The sequence below is a fragment of the Triticum dicoccoides genome, chromosome 2B (assembly GCF_002162155.2).
Source record: "Triticum dicoccoides isolate Atlit2015 ecotype Zavitan chromosome 2B, WEW_v2.0, whole genome shotgun sequence".
Lineage (NCBI taxonomy): Eukaryota > Viridiplantae > Streptophyta > Magnoliopsida > Poales > Poaceae > Triticum > Triticum dicoccoides.
In genome coordinates, this window is record NC_041383.1 from 698,159,618 (window position 1) to 698,168,090 (window position 8,473).

At 48.0% G+C, this 8,473-nt stretch overlaps 1 pseudogene; it reads left to right on the top strand.

Annotated features, from left to right (window-relative positions):
• The first annotated feature begins 930 nt into the window (after positions 1-930).
• Positions 931-2,399, top strand: LOC119361167 (annotated as a pseudogene).
• Positions 2,400-8,473: the final 6,074 nt, after the last annotated feature.

The following is an 8,473-nucleotide window of genomic DNA, read 5'->3' on the forward strand; positions in this document are numbered from 1 at the left end:
CGCGTTGGAGTTGCTCTCATGGGTGCGACGAGTGTAGTTTGATGCTGAACGTAGTGGAGCACCACAGATACAGACGCGCACATGCAACGACAGGAGAAGATGATCCGAATTTGTCTTTTTTGCCGAGAGCTGCTTAGATGTCAAATGATTTAAAAATTTGAGCGAACCTCGCGCATCAAAATATCTACCAAGCAAAAAAAAAGGAAGTTTTCTAGTATTTGTTTTGATTTCTTTTTCAGCGCAGGTGCAGATCAGCCTGGGCTCAGAAGTGGATTGGGTGAGTCCCCAACTACTGTAACACCGAATGGAGAACAACCCTGTAGCAACCGTGTAAAACACCTCATGTGTGTAGCATTGTTGGTAGTTTACCTGCAATAGTCCTACACACGGGCTAACAATGAGATTTTTACGGAATGCCTTAACACTAATTAACCTCTTATCCCTGATTTTCTGCGGGTGGGGCCCTTCGTCTTCCTAACCTCAATGAAATTCTGCCACATGTGCCAGCCCTTAAACCCTGTAAAAGTTTGTCCATGAGTGTAGCATCGCTCGTTTACCTGTACCATTGCAGATTCCGCCGATGGCTGTTTAAGTTTTAACGGGATCTGTCAAACAAAGTGGGACCACCTCTGGTCAAACCCTTGGATGGCAAAGGTATTATCAAAATCGTGAACGGCACTCCAAGTTACCCTAGAAACGATTTCTCCTTTCCTCGGTGCTTCCATTTGATAACGAGAGCCCAATTTTTAAGGACTTAATTTGCCGGCAACAAGAAAAGCTAAACTTTTACTGGGACTTTACAAATACTCCTCTACACGGTTCTCTTGTTAATTGCTCCAACTTGCGGTCTCTGTATATTCGTCCCTCGTTTGTTATCACTCTCCTCCTCCGGGCCGTAGTATTTTTTGTCGTCAGAGGATGCAGCTAGCCATGGCTGCCCAAGAAGAGCAGCAGCCGCCGCTGCACATCCTCTTCTTCCCGTTCCTAGCCCCCGGCCACCTCATTCCAATAGCCGACATGGCCGCGCTCTTCGCCGCCCGTGGCGTCAGGTGCACCATCCTCACCACGCCCGTCAACGCAGCCATCATCCGCTCGGCCGTCGACCGTGCCAATGACGCTTTCGCTGGCCCGGCCATTGATATCTCCGTCGTGCCGTTTCCTGACGTCGGGCTCCCGCCGGGCGTCGAGAACGGCATGGCCCTTACATCCCAGGGAGACCGCGACAAGTTCGCTCAAGCGGTGCAGCTGCTCCGCGAGCCCTTCGAACACTTCTTGGCTCACAACCACCCCGATGCGGTCGTGACCGGCAGCTACTTCCACTGGTCCGTCACGCTGCCGCGGAGCACGGTGTCCCACGCCTCACCTTCCTCAGTAGCAGCATGTTCGCGCGGTCCTGCAGCGAGACCATGTTGCGCAACAACCCATTGGCGACTGCCCCCGACGATCCCGACGCGCTCGTTTCCCTGCCGGGGCTGCCGCACCGTGTCGAGCTGAGGCGGAGCCAAATGATGGACCCCGTGAAGCAGGCGGACCACTGGGCATTCTTCCAGAGCGTGAACGCCGCTGACCAGAGGAGCTTCGGCGAGGTTTTTAATAGCTTCCATGAGCTGGAGCCGGACTACGTCGAGCACTACCACACGACCCTTGGCCGGCGCGCGTGGCTCGTCGGGCCGGTAGCACTCGCCAGCCAGGACATCGCTAGGAGAGGCACCGACGCGCTCTCACCGGACTCGGACAACTGCCTTGGGTGGCTGAACACGAAGCCCGCCGGCTCGGTGGTGTACGTCTCCTTCGGCACGCTGATCAGGTTCTCGCCGGCGGAGCTGCACCAGCTCGCCCGCGGCCTCGAACTCTCAGGCATAAATTTCATGTGGGTGACCGGCGCCGCAGGCCCAGACCCTTCAGAGTGGATGCCTGAAGGCTTCGCCGAGCTGATGGCACGCGGCGACCGTGGGTTCATCATCCGAGGCTGGGCGCCACAGCTGCTCATCCTGAACCACCCTGCCGTTGGTGGGTTCGTGACGCACTGTGGTTGGAACTCGACACTTGAGGCCGTGAGCGCCGGTGTGCCGATGGTCACGTGGCCGCGGTATGCAGATCAGTTCAGCAACGAGAAGCTTATTGTGGAAGTGCTCAAGGTGGGCGTCAGCATCGGCGCCAAGGAGTACGCATCGTCCGTGGAGACTCACGAGGTGATCGGCGGTGAAGTAATCGCTGAATCCATCGGAAGATTGATGAGCAACAACGAGGAGGGCAGCGCCATAAGAAAGAAGGCCAAGGACCTCGGTGTGAAGGCAAGGACCGCGGTGGAGAGTGGTGGGTCTTCGTACAATGATGTTGGTCAGTTGATGGACGAGTTGACGGCCCGCCGGAGTTCCATGAAGGTTGGAGAAATGTAAAAAGAAAAAGAAAAAAAAACTTGGGTTGGCATATCTAACGAACGTTCGCCACAAGAGATGGCATTTGTGAACGTCCATCTGGCAGTTTTAGTGCATTTGAAGTACCTGGGTGGCCTTTTTTAAACTGCCATGCCATTTCTTTAATTTCCAGTGTAGAAAAGCCATCGAAACTACACCCTAGGATCAAGATCGTGTGGCAGTTAGGGCGTTCGCTGACAGTTTTTCCCTAGCGAACGTTCGCCAGTTACTATTTCGAAAAGGTTTAACTAGCCCCTTTGATATGGCGAGCACTAGGCGCCAGTCGACCGACCAAAATTTCGGTCAGACGCCGTGCAGCCGTGCGATTGGAGGCCCCCGCATCATTGGATCTCCCTTGCTCCTTTCCTCCTCTCACAACTCACCCAGCACCCACCCCCACCCCCCCTGCATCTCGCACACGACGCCGTCTGCTGCTAGCCTTGCGGGCTCCTGCGCGCTCGTCGTCCCCGTTCCCTTTGTCAGCCTGCTTGTGCTCGCCGTAGTCGTCGGATGGACTTGCAGCTAGCCGTGGTCCACCTCTGGTTGCAACGACCCCAGATGGGGTTCCAGCAGTGCTACGAGCCGCCGTCATATCGCGCCGTGCGCCCATCATAGCACCCCCGTGTGTTGACAAAAAGTAGCTCCTATCGTTGCCACTCGCCATTGTCAGCTCACCGTTCTCTCCTTGAAACTTTTTCAGAAGCGGGTTGAAGCTTTCTCGTTGTCCATTGCATCTTTTCTCTGATTTCCGTCGCCGGTCACCACGAAAAAGAATGTGGTTACAAATTATGTCACCGTAATAGCAAAAAATGACGGCGGTTGCAACAAAAAATGTGGACGCCGTCGTGGCATGTCCAGCATCAGCATCAAAGATGTAGAAAATGTCGACGGTGGTAGTAGCAACAATTTACTACAGCTGCAGCAAAAACCGTCTGGTCGTAGAACCAACGCAGCTAGCTCGCGCGCTATAGGTTGCAGCTCACTTTGCTGCAGGTTGTAGCAAATCGCAATGATGGTTGTAGCAACTTCACATGTATATGGAGCGGAGAGGAAGGGTCAACCTGGAGGACACCCTCATAGCAGCACCTGGGGGAGGTTGTAGCAAATTGCAATGATGGTTGTAGCAGTTTCAGAGAGGGAGGGCCAAGCTGGAGAACGCCCCTCATAGCAGCACATGGGGTAGGCATGGAGTTGTGCTCTCGATGGGGAAGAAAAGAAGGAAGAACGAGTGGAGGAGAGAGCTGCATAAGAAAGATAAGAGAAAAATACGCCGTACAGTGTGTGGGCCAGTGGTCGTTCGATCCAGCTAGATCGCGTGGCCCGCGCGCGACCGGCGGAAGACTCCATCGGTGCGCCAGGTGTAAAGTTTCCCCTTTGATATTGTATGGATGCATCGTCATTAAGGATCAGAGGGAGTAGAACACTTCCTCTCTCGTAACATCACGATGACATGCACGGTCATACAAAACTCATTGGAGTTACATTTGTTGGGGAACGCAACATGCAATTTCAAAACAAAATCCTATGCTAACGCAAGATCTATCTAGGAGATGCATAACAACGAGAAGGGGAGAGTGTGTCTATGTACCCTCGTAGACCGAAAGCGGAAGCGTTTGACAACGCGGTTGATTTAGTCGAACTTCTTCTCGTTCCGATCGATCAAATACCGAACGTACGACACCTCTGAGTTCTGCACACGTTCAGCTCGATGACGTCCCTCGAACTCTTGATCCAGCAAAGTGTTGAGGAAGTAGATGAGTTCCGTCAACATGACGGCGTGGTGACGGTGATGGTGAAGTGATCTGCGCAGGGCTTCGCCTAAGCACTACGGAGATATGACCAAGGGTGTAATCTGTGGAGGGGGGCGCCGCACACGGCTAACAATTGTTGGTGTGTGTTCTAGGCGCCCCCTCCCCACGTATATATAGGTGGGAGGGGGAGGGGAGCAGCCTTGGGGCACCCCAAGTAGGAGGAATCCTACTTGGGGGCCTCGTCCAATTCCCTCCCCCCTTATCATATTTTCAGGAGGTGGAAGGAAGGAGGAGAGAGGATGGAAGGAAGGTGGAGGCCGAATCCCTCCCCTTCCTTCTCTCTTCTCCTCTTTCCTTCCTCTTCTGTTTCGGTCCATATGAGGGGCGCAACAGCCCCTACCGCCTGCTGCGTTTCCCCTCTTGGCCCATTAGGCCCATAGCTTTGCCGGGGAGGGGGGGGGGTGCCCGGAACCCCTTTTGGTGACCCGATATGTACCCGGTACCCTCCGGAACACTTTCGGTGTCCGAATACTATTGTCCTATATATCAATCTTTACCTCTCGACCATATCTAGAGTCCTCTTCATGTCCGTGATCTCATCCGGGACTCTGAACAACATTCGGTCACTAAATCACATAACTCATATAATACAAAATCGTCATTGGACGTTAAGCGTGCGGACCCTACGAGTTCGAGAACTATGTAGACATGACTGAGACACCTCTCTGGTCAATAACCAATAGCAGAACCTGGATGCTCATATTAGCTCCCACGTATTCTATGAAGATCTTTATCGGTCGAACCATTATGACAACATACGTTATTCCCTTTGTCATCGGTATGTTACTTACCCGAGATTCGATTGTCGGTATCTTCATACCTAGTTCAATCTCGTTACCAGCAAGTCCCTTTACTCGTTCTGTAATGCATCATCCTGCAACAAACTCATTAGTCACTTTGCTTGCAAGGCTTCTTATGATGTGCATTACCGAGAGGGCATAGAGGTACCTCTCTGATACTCGGTGTGACAAATCCTAATCTCGATCTATGCCAACCCAACAAACACCTTCGGAGATACATGTAGAGCATCTTTATAATCACCCAGTTGCATTGTGACGTTTGATAGCACACAAGGCATTCCTCTGGTATTCGAGAGTTGCATAATCTCATAGTCGAAGGAATATGTATTTGACATGAAGAAAGCAATAGCAATAAAACTGAGCGATCATAATGCTAAGCTAACGAAAGGGTCTTGTCCATCACATCATTATCCTAATGATGTGATCTTGTTCATCAAATGACAACACATGTCTATCGTTAGGAAACTAAACCATCTTTGATTAACAAGCTAGTCTAGTAGAGGCTTACTAGGGACACAGTGTTTTGTCTATGTATCCACACATGTATCAAGTTTCCCGTTAATGCAATTCTAGCATGCATAATAAAAATTTATCATAATATAAGGAAATATAAAATAACAACTTTATTGTTGCCTCTAGGGCATATTTCCTTCAGTCTCCCACTCGCACTAGAGTCAATAATCTGGTTCACATTGCCATGTGATTTTGTTGGAAATATGCCCTAGAGGTAATAATAAAATGGTTATTATTGTATTTCGTTGTTCATGATAATTGTCTATTGTTAATGCTATAATTGTATTAACTGGAAACCGTAATACATGTGTGAATACATAGACCACAACATGTCCCTAGTGAGCCTCTAGTTGACTAGATCATTGATCAACAAATGGTTATGGTTTCCTGACCATGGACATAGGATGTCATTGATAACGGGATCACATCATTAGGAGAATGATGTGATGGACAAGACCCAATCCTAAGCATAGCACAAGATCGTATAGTTCGTTTGCTAAGAGCTTTTCTAATGTCAAGTATCATTTCCTTAGACCATGAGATTGTGCAACTCCCGGATACCGTAGGAATGCTTTAGGTATACCAAACGTCACAACATAACTGGGTGGCTATAAAGGTGTGATACGTCTCCGTCGTATCTATAATTTTTGATTGTTCCATGCCAATATTCTTCAACTTTCATATACTTTTGGCAACTTTTTATACTATTTTTGGGACTAACATATTGATCCAGTGCCCAGTGCCAGTTCCTGTTTGTTTTATGTTTTATGTTTCGCAGAAAACCAATATCAAACGGAGTCCAAACGGGATTAAAACGGACGGAGAATTATTTTGGAATATTTGGGATTTTCCGGAGGAAGAATCAACGTGAAACGGTGTCCGAGATGGCCACGAGACAGGGGGGCGCGCCCTGGACTCTCGTGAGCCACCCGTAAGGCGGTTGACGCTCTTTTTTTCCGCAAGAAATCTAATTTTACAAGAAAAATCTGGGTGGAAGATTCACCCCAATCGGAGTTACGGATCTCTAGATATAAAGGAAACGGTGAAGGGGTAGAAACAGGAACGCAGAAATAGAGAGATAGATCCAATCTGGAGGGGCTCTCGCCCCTCCCAGGCCATGGGAGCCAAGGACAAGAGGGGAAACCCTTCTCCCATCTAGGGAGGAGATCAAGGAAGAAGAAGAAGAAGGGGGCTTCTCTCCCCCTTGCTTCCGGTGGCGCCGGAGCGCTGCCGGGGGACATCATCATCACTGCGATCTTCACCAACACCTCCATCATCTTCACCAACATCTCCATCACCTTCCCCCTTCTATATCCAGCGGTCCACTCTCCCGCAACCCGCTGTACCCTCTACTTGAACATGGTGCTTTATGCTTCATATTATTTTCCAATGATGTGTTGCCATCCTATGATGTCTGAGTAGATTTTCGTTGTCCTACCAGTGATTGATGAATTGCTATGATTGGTTTGATTGCATGTTTTATTATTGGTGCTTTCCTATGGTGCCCTCCGTGTCGCACAAGCGTGAGGGATTCCCACTGTAGGGTGTTGCAATGCGTTCATGATTCGCTGATAGTGGGTTGCGTGAGTGACTGAAACACAAACCCGAGTAAGTATATTGTTGCGTATGGGATAAAGGAGACTTGATACTTTAATGCTATGGTTGGGTTTTACCTTAATGATCTTTAGTAGTTGCGGATGCTTGCTAGAGTTCCAATCATAAGTGCATATGATCCAAGAAGAGAAAGTTTGTTAGCTTATGCCTCTCCCTCAAATAGAATTGTAATAGTGATTACCGGTCTAGTAACATAGTCAATTGCTTAGGGACAATTCCACAACTCCTACCACCACTTTTCCACACTCGTTATATTTACTTTATTTGCATCTTTATCTGAACAGCCCCTAGCTTTTATTTACGTGCTCTTTATTATCTTGCAAACCTATCCTCTCACACCTACAAAGTACTTCTAGTTTCATACTTGTTCTAGGTAAGCGAACGTCAAGCGTGCGTAGAGTTGTATCGGTGGTCGATAGAACTTGAGGGAATATTTATTCTACCTTTAGCTCCTCGTTGGGTTCGACACTCTTACTTATCAAAAACTATTATGATCCCCTACACTTGTGGGTTATCAAGACCTTTTTTTGGCGCCGTTGCCGGGGAGTCATAGCGTGTGGTGAATATTCTCGTGTGTGCTTGTTTGCTTTATCACTAAGTAATTTTTATTTGTTGTTCTTAGTTGTTTTCTATCTTTAGTTATGGGTAGGAAACGCAAAATACCAAAAAAATTAGGTGTACCTACTGCACCAATGGTTGAAGAACCACTCAAAATTTATCACACTACTGAAGCTTTTTACTTGGATCATCTTCGATCCCTTTGTGCTCATGCTGAAACCCTAACTAGCTTAGTTGAGGGCAAATCTTTAGATGAGCATGCTTGTTATGTGCGACACCATATATCTGAAAAAGGGAAACTATTATGGGATCAAATTCAAAGTTTGCAATGCTATGCTTGTACTTTATGTGAATTATATGATGTTACTTGTTGTTCTGAAAACCCTAAGAAACACTTTCCCTACCAATGCTTGTTTAGTGATAATGGAATCGTATCTTCATATGCTAAGGGTGTTTATAATTACTATGATGTTCAACAAATTGAAGAATTTTTTGCTTTTAAGGGTGCCTATGAAATTGCTTCTTTGATTGAAAAGTATGATGCTACTCTCTACAAATCTGAAATTTTTGCCATACTTGAATATTACTATGATAAATATGCTTCTAATGCCTATGTTAAACTATATATTGAGGCCTACCCCGCTGTCCAAGAAGAGACTAATATTTTGCAGGAAGCTATGGAAGAAGAAATTGATGAAACTATGAGCTCATTGGATGAAAAACATGATGAGGAGAGCGAAGAACAAAAGGAGGAAGAGCA